This window comes from Corvus brachyrhynchos, unplaced genomic scaffold, assembly GCF_000691975.1.
Source record: "Corvus brachyrhynchos isolate BGI_N302 unplaced genomic scaffold, ASM69197v1 scaffold162, whole genome shotgun sequence".
NCBI lineage: Eukaryota > Metazoa > Chordata > Aves > Passeriformes > Corvidae > Corvus > Corvus brachyrhynchos.
Genome location: NW_008236696.1, coordinates 2,692,427 through 2,704,985, shown reverse-complemented (window position 1 = coordinate 2,704,985; position 12,559 = coordinate 2,692,427).

Genomic DNA, 12,559 nt, shown 5'->3' with positions numbered 1-12,559 from the left:
TTCTCCAGGCCATGGCTCGCAGAGACTGTGTCCAGAGGACCAAGTCATGACAAACAGGTCAAAAATGGTGGCTTGGCGATGTCAGAGCCAGGGGTCAGCTCTCTGTTCTGATTTATAAGAGATGTCTCTCTGTGTCCCAGGGCTGCCTTGGCTTTTCATTCATGCTGGCGATGACGAAGGGCCGTGCTTAAGCAGCATGACCGTGCTGGCACGGGCGGCTTTTAGGAGCAGGAAACCGCTCCCTTTATCCTCGCTTGATCTTTCGGAGTGAAATATGTGCAGTGCCCTTGTCAGCAGTAAGAGCCTCCTAAGAAAAGAAAGAAAGGTTAGCAAGCAGAAACAGATGTTTACCTTTAACTTCTTGCTTTGTGGTGACTGGGGAGACTGGGGGAGGGGGGTTTGCAGGGCAGGAGGAAATGCTCTCTGGAAGCCTGAGAAAGTCCTGTCAGATCGAATCAGCCTTTCCCTTGATTTTGCTGTGGTTTTTATTTGGCCCAGTGTTCTTTCATCATTATTATTATTATTATTATTATTATTATTATTTAAACACACCGTCCTCTTAAGGGAAACATTATTGCTTTTTCTTTCTTCTGCCTGAGCTTCTCAACATGATTAAGATATAGAAACCAAATGCCTGGACATGCGGATGATCTAATAGGCACCAACCAGCCCGAGTCACTGTGGCCCAGTTTAAAAACATGGCACTTTTCCAGAATCTATTTGTTTCTCTTAATATGGTGATTTGTTTTTCTATATTGCTCTCTATAATTATCACTGTGCTGCGTATTCACTGGCTCTAGCCTCAGTGTAATATAAATCTGGAATTAGTCTATTGAAGTCAGTGTCAGGTACATTTCCTTTAACATCTAAACTAGGTCTTAGACCCATTTATCCTACTGTAGCTCCAAACTAACTACGCTGAAATAAATAACACACTAATGTTTTCCAAAAAGCCCTAGCCACGGTCCTTGCCTACCCCTTCCACCCTTAGTCTAAACCTTGGGCTGGGGATTAGAGAAAAAATTTTGTCAGAGAAGGTAGTTCAGATTAAATATTAGAACAATTTTTTCACTAAAGAAGTGGTGAAACACTGAAATAAGTTGCCCAGGGAGGTGGTGGAGTCACTGTCTCTGGGAGTGTTCAAGAGGCCTCTGGATGTGGCACTTGGGGGACATGGTTTAGGGGTGATTGTGGTGGTTTGGGTTGATGGTTGGACTCGATGGTCTTGAAGGTCTCTTCCAACCTTGATAAGTCTGTGATTCTGTGAAGGTAACACCCGTGGCACCTTGCTGTGCCTTCAGACAGAGCCTTCCTTAACTCCCCACTGAAATCTGGCTGCGTTTGCCCTTGCTGGAGGAGAAAGGATGGCTCAGAGCAGTGCCTGCCCCTGCAACACTGGTGATGAGGTTGGTGTTCCTTCACCACTTGAGTTCAGCCTCCCTCCAAAATACAGGGTAACCCTGGGCTCAGGCTCCTCTTAAATCTGCTGCTTGAACCTTTTGTCTTTCTCTGGGCTGCCAGGGCTGGAAACTTCTCCTACAGGTCCATGAGATCTTGTGGCTTCTTGGTCTCCACGTACGCCCTGTGCCTGATCAGAGCTGGATTGGGGCCAATATTTATCCTTCCCAAGGTTGTGTTCAGTAGTTCAGGAAGAAGGTGGGGAGGCCCTGGCACAGGGTGCCCAGAGAAGCTGTGGCTGCTCCATCCCTGGAAGTGTCCAAGGCCAGGTTGGATGAGGCTTGGAGCAATGTGATCTGGTGGAAGGTGTCCCTGCCCATGGCTGGGGGTTGAAACAAGATGATCTTTAAGGTACCTTGATGTTCTTAGAGGTCTTATCCAGCCTAAATGATTCTATGATTCTACACATGTAGAAATGTTCAGGGGAAACATTATCAGGGTTGCTGCTGCACACAATGGCCACAGAGCTGACCTGCCTTGAGTAGAGGGACCACGGCTGGTCCTTGCTTGTCCCGTGCAAGCAGCCAAGTGCTTTTCTGCAGGCTCTGGTAAACATTTCTTTAAAAAAAAAATATATATATATATATATATAATTTTTCAATCTCTTCCAGTTTTATATTCTGATAATCTGGAGAGATCCTGATATATCTGAGGGATTAAGGGCTTTTTTTTTCCTTTCTCAGATGAAGGCCGTGCACATCAATGAGTGCCCAAAAATACACCTCGTGCTTCCCAGTGTTTTCCCCAATTTTTTTTCTTCAGTTGCTGCACAATAAATGCACTTCACGGGGCTGTGCTGCTGCTTGATAACACAGCTAGAGAGAAGCTATTTTCTGATTTTCAGATACCATGGTTTATCTCTAATGTTGGTTTTCACTGGCAGTTTAAGAAGTTCTTAGAAAACTCTTCAACTTCCCCCTTAGTACTGAGATGGTAAGAGCAGATAAAACTTGTCGTTTAATAATAACCACCAAAAACATTTAGAGGTTTTTTTGAGATAAACTCAGGAGCTATTATTTGGTTTTTAGAGACAACACATGGCTCACTTCTACCCCAAGGAGAAAGGGAAGTTATTAACTGTCCTTTCTACTGGATCTAAACAAACCAACCAACCAACCAACCAAACAAACAAACAAAAAACCCAAAGAATGTAGATTTTTTAATTGAAAAGTTGAAACTTGAAGATCTGAGGACAAAACTTTCAATTCAAAGATCGAAGTTCAGATTGGGAGATTTTCTTGCTGGGTAGTTCTGTCGGCCAAGACACATGTCCTGTGTCACCATGTGATGCCCTTTCAAATGGGAATCAAGATGTTCCTGGCCATGGTGCCTCACTGGGGATGAGGCTGAGCTTGGGAGCTCTCCCCATGAAGAAGAAGGAAGCATATTTTCTTAGGGAAAAAAAAAAATTACTATTTTCCATAGGACAGAAGACCCGTTTGTAAAGATTTCTGTTACAAACCCACCATTTTTCCAGAAAACATTGTTCCTGCTGGCTACATGCATCACTTCAGAGCAGAGAGACCTTCTGGTCCTTCCCTAAGCGTCCCCCCAAACCAGCAATATCCAATCAGTTCCTGCTCCCTGTTAGAATTCAAACCACAGCCTTCCTCACCACTCCCTTTCTCAGATGACATTTAAACGTGTCACCGGTTACAGCTGGTGTCACGGAATCTTTGCAACCGGTGCAGAAATTGCACTCTGGCTTCTAAAAACAGAAAAAGGAAGGGGATGGCTAAGAATGGACATAAATACTCCAAAATGCCTGTGTGTTGCTGTCCTTGCTGCTGGTCTGACAGTGTTTCCACCACTCCTGCCCTTGGAAAGCAAAATAAATCTGGGCAGTGGTGAGTAATAACGTGTAATAAGCAGAGATGGGAAAAACATTTATAAGCGGTCAAATGACACAGATAGTGTGTCAACCCTGTCCCCACACCACATTTGATGGCACCTAAGTGTCACTAGGGATAAGGAGAGGGTACTGGGACATGTCTGCTAAGAAGCTGGAGTACATTCCTATGGAGCAGCTGGAAGGGGATCCCAAAAGGGATCCTCAAAAGACTCCTAAAGGGATTCATAGAATCATTAAGGTTGGTAAAGACCTCTAAGGTCATGAAGTCCAGCCATCAACCCAGCAGCACCTCTATGTTCACCACTAAAGCAAGCCCTCAAGTGCCATATCCATGTGTTTTTAACACTCCTAGGGATGGTGACTTCACAGCTTCCTTGGGCAGCTTGCTCCAGTGCCTGACAACTCTTTCTGTGAGGATTTTTTTTCCTAATACCTAATACCTAATATAAACCTCCCTGAATTCTGTCACCCATGGGCTCTTGCATTTCAGCGCTGGGCTGGTCAGAACACAGCCGTGCCCTGATACTGCCTTGAGTCTTGAACACACATGTGAACCATCCTAATTGCTTTCATCTGGCCCAAAATGTGGCCACTGGTAAGCAGAGACCTGCTGTTTATGTAAAGTACAAAGGGGGCCAGACAGCCCTCTCGAGCTGTTTCCGTTTCCCCGTGATTAATATATTCAAGTCTATAGTCATTTGTTTTTACAAACTTCACAAACAAAACCTTAATGTTTTGGTACCAAGCTCAAATATGGGAACAATTTGGTTCCCAGCGCCAGCATTTCTGATGCAAGAACTGAAAGGCGTCCAGAAATGCCGTGTTTTCACTGAATAGTCTTCAGTCCCAAGATATAGCATTTTTAAAGCATTACAGAAGCAAAAACAATCCCAGTGCCTTGAAAGCTTTTTACACTGACGCTGCTTCATGGAAACACTGACTCAGGGCCAAATGGCTGAATATGTCGTGTGATGTAAGAAGGAGTTAGACAGCTTAGCAGGGCATTAGAATAATGCAGTGTGTGTGTGTGTGTGTCTGTGTCTGTGTGCAGTGAGGGAGGGACATGGCACTTATTAGAAAGCTTTAAATCTTTTGCAGCTCCACGTTAGTGACTTGCAAAATAGTCTCAGACCCCGTTGAAAGCGATGGGATGCAATGTGTGACAAGCTCTAAGCTGCTGAGCTGAGCTCCTGCTCGAGATCTTTTCAGTTCATTTCAAGGCTGCAAAACCTTCCTCACTGGGGTGTGGGGGAAGCAAACACCGCTGCTGTGCAGGCAAGGGAGAAAAGGACTCTGTTATACTGCTGGAAGGGGGACGAAGGCTGTAGCAATATTCAGGAGGAGTAAATTGTGGCTTGGCTTCTGCTGTCACACTGAACTAAGGGTGGAGATTTGGGGATGGTGCAGTTCTCCCCTGATTCAGATGCTGGCAAAGGGAGGGATGCGATGAAGGGAGTCCCAGCGCTGCCTGTTCCCTGCTCCATGCTGGTGGAAGCCACTTCATTGAGGAAGATTTTATCATTTACTTTATCTCATTGTCCAGGGAAGCCATTCATTACAACTCTGAGACAAGTAAAAATCAGAGATGACCCAAGTGCCTGAAGGCATAAAACCAGCTGCTGAATTGTTCAGCTTGTTTAATGAAATGGACCAGCACAAAGACACAGTTCAAGTATAGATCTATATATACAACACTGGCACTCAACAATTTATGGAGCTCATTGCAAATTTAAGATTGGGAAACCTGGCTGGTGTCATCTGTTAGGAAGAGATTTGGGATTGAAAGTCCTATCAGAAAAGCTGCCCTTGCTGTAGTGCTGTGATGGCAGAACATGAAGGAGCTGGGGATGTGCCAGCTCAAAGCTGCTGTGGGAGGTCAAGGGGAGCTGCTGCTGAAACCTCAGGTCTGGCTACAGCAAAGTGCTGTTGTCATCCTGCCCTTGGGTGGTGACTCCCTGCAGAGCCGCAGGTTAAGTCACTGTCCCCGCTGCACCTGCAGGACAGACTGAGCTGCGAGGCAGATGTGCTGCAGTTCACTCCTGTTTTCTAAATATTTCCATTCTATACACACACACGGAGCCGTACCACAGCCATCCACGCTGTTCCTTCCTTCCCAGCCAACCCAGTTCCCAGCAGTTTGACTGTGAGTGGGCAGCTGTCTGCCCATACTGCCCTCTCTGCTCTCTCTGCCCCTACTGCCCTCTCTGCCCCCTCTGCTCTCTCTGCCCTCGCTGCTCTCTCTGCTCTCTCTGCCCTCTCTGCCCTCGCCCTGTTCCCTCTCTGCCCCTGGCACAGCCCCGTGTCCTCTCCTGCCCGCTGGGCAGCTGTGATGGCTCCACACTGTGAGTGTTCCCAGCCTGTTCCTGGCGTGAAGGGTGAGTAAGGCTGTCTCATCACGCTGCTCCCACCTCCAGTGACTCATCGGCCGAGAGGAGATGCAGGCACTGAACTATATTTGATGCTTGTATCTGAAACACCGAGTTCGAATGACTGTGCAGGTCATTAGATCCCTAATTTCTCCTTTAATGGATTTTCTAATGTGTCTGATGAATAAAGAGATGCTCAGTAGTAAATAGAAATGCCATTTGCGACCTTGGACATGAAATGGGGCCATAATGTTGCCTTTGTTTATGTTTACCCAAGTGCTGTGCACCTCACGGAGGTGGAACAGTGTGAATGCTGCCGTGACAGGGGCTGGGAGTGCATGGCAGTGCCACTCCGGGCCACTGCCAAAGGAACAACCTGAGTGTGCGCAGGGTTTTCGGGACATGAATGATCCCCTTGACTCCTGATCGACTGCGGATACGACCTGGGCTGAATGGGTCTTGTGTTTGCACCGAGAGATGGCCCAGAAGGACCCAAGAGTGATTCCAAGCAGACACTGCTCAATGTTGCTTTGTATATGCAGGGTCTGTCCTCCCCCTGCCTGTGACCTCTGAGGGGGGTCCTGGGTGCCAGCGTGCCTGGGACTGTGCTCGGGGAGGGGCTGGCATGAGCAGGATCCTGCCTGTGGCCTGACCAACTCTGTAGGCTGGACTGACCCCTTAGAAAGGCTCACACTCACTGGACAGGGGCTGCTGTCCATCCTGCTTGGGTGTGCCCTGCTGGGTGCAGCAATTTGAGCCTCTTGTTTCAGAAGTGCCACACTGGCGCAGAATAATGTGATTATACATCCACATCCATTTGTGTAAAGCTGGCAGCCTCCTCGGCGAATATTTCTGTACCTCCAGTTTCTAAATGGCATTTCTGCTAGCAGCCATGTATCACCATTACCAGCAAGGCTTTGGAGGATGCAAAATGTGATATTACTTAAACCTCTGCAAGTACTGTCTGATAATTAATCAGGCGTTGGTTGGTTATGTTTTCACCTTACTCGGTGGAGAATAATGCAATGCAAGGGAGCAGGATTTTGGTTAAAATTGTGTGGTGAGCTGCTCCCCCCAGGTCAGGACATGTGTATGTATGAGGGCATCACAGACCAGAAGGCTTGTCCAAATCTTTTTCTTCCTCCTGAAGCATCAGATAGCCACTGAGTCAGTGCCAGAGGTGAGAATTCTGCCCAGAGGAATCACAGATCCTATCCAAGACTGTGGACCCCCAGCCCTTGCTGGCCCAGACATCATTTGACTTTTGGGGTCTCATCCTGCAGCTGTTTCTGCTGTGGTGTTTTCTCCAATCGTGCCGTTATGTATTAATAGGGGATGGAGCTGGCAGCAGGAAAGGGCAGCAGAAGCACACATTTGTCTTGCTGTCCAGTAAGCCACATAACAAATAGTGATGCCAAGTGTAATCCTGCTTCAGTTAAAACTGTTGCTTTGGTTTGTCATCATTCATTGTTTGCAGTACAGCTGCTTAATGACAGGATGTGGGAATTGAAAAGTTTTTTATGTCCTCGGAGACTTTTTAAAATAAAAATTCCTGAGTGATGAAGGGGAAGAAGGTGCTTGTGTGGAAACTCTGGGTCTCAGCGCCGACGCACAGCCTGGATGGAGTGAGCCTTCCCCCAACAAGGCTCAGGAGATGGAGGTTTTGCTCTCAGCTTTAAAAATAACCTGCTGTATAAATCCAGGCAGTATGTGTGCCTCAGCTTGCTTTGCTTAAATTACACATCTGGCGCAGCTGCCTCTGCCTGGTGCCTTGCAGAACCAGACCTGTGTTTGATAGGAAGAAATGAAAAATAAAAGACAAATGCCATGGATCTGTGTGGGACCACTTCTTTGCAAAACACCCCATGGCCAGTTGAGTTAGCAAATGTTACATATTAAACCTAAATACAGAGGAATGGAAGGAATTATCCATATGGACCATGAGCAAGCAGATGAAATCTGAGGTGGACAGGGCACTTGTGGAGGAGGCTTCATTAAGCCAGTAAGGAAAGAGACAACCCCAACTATGCCAAGACCTGCGGTTCGTGGGGTGCTTTTTTTGCTTTTGGGTACATTTTAACAATCTTAATTTTCATACAGGCCACAGTGGGGCCACAGTGGAGCTCTACCTCTTCTGCCTGTTAATCACTTCTAGTTTGCAGTGCAGAATTACCAGTGGGTGCATGATATTTGCTCCCAGTGGGAACTCTCCTATGTGGGTGCACTGCACATCATGTAAGCAAACGGGTGATGGGTTTGGTGGGAGATGCATTTCATCTGGGGTTTAAACTCATTTCTGGCAGGTACAGCCCTTGAAGAACCACTGATGGGTATGTGGCCAACAAGTCTGCATAATTGCTAGCCCATCCCCTGCTTCACTCTGCCTCTAGAAATACTCTCCCTCCTCCTCTATGTATATTTATTGAGTCATGTCCTGAACCGTGTGGAATCAGTGTGGAATTTGCCTGAGGTTCCTCTTCTGCTGGCCCAGGGCTTCTCAGCAGCATAAGCAAAATTAAAAGAGGTGCTGGGTTTGGGATGAAACACTCCTGCTTATCAAAGAGAGAGAAAGAGAGGAGTCAGGGAGCTGTGCTCTCTGCCCTCAATGCTGCAGGAGCATTGGGGAGTGGCTGAAATCTCTGAGGTGGGCTTCCCACATACCTGGGATTCTCCATGTTTTACAATCTCAGATAAATGTCACTTTTTTTTAGGATTACTTGATATATTCTTACAGTAATCTATTACCAGCAGATCACTGCCATGCTCATCACCACTCTCTAGGTCCAAAAGTTGGTTTTTTCTGTGTGTTTTCTTATATCCCTTAAAATTTTCTATTTCCAACAAGCCTACTGTTATCTCACTTTTGCTATTTTAAGTTCTGTGGCACAAAAAGGCTGACTCACAGAAAGCCGTGTTGTAGGAAATATTGGCTCAGCGGAGGAAATAATTCTCAGTTCATTCTTCCACTGTGAGATTTGGGGGTTTTTTTCTGCCTTTTTCTTTTTTTTTTTTTTGTGTGTGTGTGTTTCTTGGTCTCATGTCATGGCACACATCGAGTGCTGTGAAATATTGACAGCTATTCCTAATGTACTGCTCTACCCAGTCGGATCTCTCTTTCTGTACATACCCCAAAGTGTTTTATGTACCTGCTAGAAACGTTACACAGGATGCTCACACAGCTCATAAAATTTGGTCTTGTATTGGAAATGTTTTGTGGGAATGTGCTGTTTAATCTACTGCAGCCACTCACAGTTACTGTCGTTGGGAGGGGGTGAAGATTACAGGCGGCTCGGGGAAGTTTGATACCTTATCACAAGTCCTCAAGAATAAAACTGAAAGAAGTGGATGTTCAAGGAAATGTAGATAATTGACTAAAAAACAGGGGAAATACGGCAGGCCCCAGTGAAGTCATCCTTCTGGCCGGACTTGTGCTGCTGTCAGTTCCCTCTGAGTACCTGCAGTCACACTCTTGCTAAGGGATTGAGTGGAATAAATCCTGGGTGTGCTTTAATTGAGTGTTAAGCACATCAGTGATGTGCAGTGAAAGACAAGGCTGGAGATCCAGGATGGAATCCTTGCCCAGCGGGGTGGGGAAACAAAAACAACCCAACAACTACAAAAACCTCTACTGACTTCAAGGGCTTTAATCACTGGAGCGAGCTGTCTAATAACATACTGTGGGTGTGCTTTGGCACTGCCATCTTCGTCATTCATTTTATGCTTAATATGCTAGAAAACAATGTTTAACATCTGGTATAAGTGGATATAGCATATCTGTCTACAAGAAAGCGGCTGATGCAAATAATTTAAGAAATAAAAACAGGGGCCTTCAAGTGTACCTACTGATATTTTTTTTCCACACCTTTTTGACACCATCATTAGCAAAACCTAATTAGAAGGTGGTTTTCAACAATTGCTGCCCTCAAGACATAAAGTATAGCCCTCACATAAATAATATTATCATCTTTAAAATACTTCATAAACACTTATTTACCCTCCCAATTTTCTTGTGAGATAGATAATTATATGTTAACAATAATGTAATCACCATTAGTAGCCGTGTTGGTCCTCTCTTTTTATAGATAGAAGCTCATGCCCTGACAATAAAAAGCTTGCTGAAGGCCACAAGGAGTCTTTTAGGACCCTGATTAGGGAGAGAATCAGTCCTAGCTCTCTCCTCCCCTCACATAAAAGCCAGAACAACGCTGGTATAATGAAAGAAAAGCAGGGTTTAAGTATGGGCAAGAAAGAGAAATCTTCTTCAGGTTGGCTGGATTCTTGGACTGACAGGAAATATTAAAATAGTATGTGACAGAGATCAAGGTAAATAACAAATATTATACCTTTGTACTTGTGCCTTTATTTACTCTGCAGTAATTACACCAAGTAATGTAGATTACATTATGAATCACTATGACGCTTACAAGACCGAGTTTTTTGCAACCACATCCTGGCTCTGTGAGATAATCTGTTTGATCTCCTACGAGGGCCAGATATGTCTTGCTTGAAACTTCAGAGGTGTTTGAGAGCAGCTGGGACACACCCTTTTTCGTAACTGTGTTAAAATAAAACAAGTTTGGATTTGCTCAGCCACTGTAGGATGTAACATCTGAGTTACAAGCCCGCTGTGAAGGGAGCTTTGCCATAACCTTGGCGTTAACAGGGGCCTCTTCCATCTTAAAAAATGTGCATATTTACATATGCAAAAAGACCCAAAACTCAAAAGCCAAAAAAACACACCAAAACAAGAAAGGAACCCAATCCTTAGCAAACTATTAAAGCCAAACAGAAATTTGTTCCCATGCCTGTAACAACCCCAGTTCACACTGGAGCTACAGTGGTGCATCTGCAATAACTAAACCCGCTGAGGTCAGTTTGTGTCACTGCCCAGAGTGAGGTCTATATCAGCATCTTTCCTTGTCATTCACTCATTTTTCTCCTCTTCTTGTGTGAAACCTCCACCAGTCCTCCTGGGACTGGATTCTGGATAGCGAGGGACGATATTCAGCTTTTATTTTGTCCTCCCTCTTATGCCAGGAACCACAGTGGGAGCTCAGGTGGGCAGGGATGTTCTCTGCCCTAAATGACAGCCCTCCATGGGCAGGGAGGCCCTGGGACTGCAGCAACAAACCCACTGGTTTTACTCTCCAAAAAAAAAAAAAAGGGACAACGCACCCCAGTAGAAGCCAAGGTGCAGGAACTTGGTGCAGGGTGCTTGAAGGAGTTCAAGGAGTAGGCATCTCTTATCCTTTGTTCCTCTCACTTTTCCTTTAAAAATCTGTTTATCTGGCACTGATCTGGAAGCTCTCCTTGGTGTGGCACATCCACACACCCATCTGTGTTCCTCTTAAAGCCTTCATGGGATGCTGGGCCTCTGGGTGGGAGGTTGGCAGCAATAAAACAGTGAGGCCGGACTCTGCTTGGTAAGTATCCCCATCCTGCAGCAGTACTGACCTTGGTCATTGGTGGGATGTGCTATTTTTTGGGGTCTTGTGGTAGATTTTGAAAATAGCAATGTGAAATTGCCCGTGTGCAGCAGGGCCAAGGCCAGCAGCTGTGTCCTGCAGAAGCTCTGTGCACCACAGAGGGGCTGACCAGTTCCCATGTCCAAACACCAAGCTAAAGATGAACATGCTCTGAGCAGCATAACTTGTGTCCTGAAACTTCTGAAAGAATCACTTCATGGCTTTGGATCACACAGTTCATCAACTGCCTGTGAATGAGGGACTGTTCACCTGGTCACACTGTTCCTCTGCTCTTGCTGTTTATTCTGGGCAGCAGAAGCCTCCCAGATCGATCTGGTAAGTGTATCAATGAGAAGATTGCTTTGGGATTGACTCCTCCCTGCCTTATGGAGGTCTACAAGGTTATCTGTGCTTCGAAGCAACTGATGAAACTAGTGGTACTGGTATGTTGATCACCAGTGTTGGACATTTTTTACCATATGTGATCAATAAATGATGAATTACCAATGAATTTATGCTAGGGTGGGGTAGAAGATGCTCCCTACACAGAAAGAAGCCCTTTTCCAGCATGTCCTCTCCTGCAAAGAATCACTGTCAGCAGCCTCAAAAGGAATAAAACCCGTGCCTTCAGACAAGTGAACCTCCATTTCCTTTCTCAGTATGCACAACACAAGGACAAATAATTTAGAGGGTTTTTTATTTTATTTTGTTTTCTTTATGTTGATATCTCCCTCAAATTAAGGAAAAAAAAACTTAACTCTTAGAGTATGAAGGCCTCCAGGCCTAACTGTTCAGTGCTTCCGATCCAGAGCTCGCTGTCATAGGGAAGTCACGGGGAAATCGTGGTGGAATTGCAAGGGTGTGGGTGTACCTGCTCATTAGGATTAAAGTGCCCTTGTGGTTCACGTTAATCCACTTTGGGATGCAAACCGACAAAAGCATCTTTGTGGGGGATCCATCCACGTGGGGAGCCCAGTCCCTCCCCTGCCCTGCCAAGCCCGGAGCTCCCCCGTGGGAGCCTGATGGTTCTTCTGTTTAAATCAACAGGGTTTAAGTCCCGCTGGTTTAAATATCAGGTTTAACTGGGGCTTGCCTGCATATCAAAGGCACTATGGTAATTTTTACGAGGGAAAGTGTTGAGGGAAAGTGTTTGCCTGCTGCTGTCCAGGCTCCTCCCTGCCCTCCCCGTTGCTCAGAGCGGTGCTGAGTCACTGCCCTTTCTCACCCAGCGAGCGCCTGAGCTTTCCTGGTGCTGTGTTTGTGCAGGATGGGGTCACGCACGCCCAGGCTGGGGGAGTCCCTGCATAAAACAAGAGCTAAAAATGAGCAGAGAGCCTTCCTGGTTCGCTGGTATTTATTTACGCGCTGCCCTGCGTGGCGAGCTCCATTCTGGCACCTGGATTGCATGCGGACTGGGC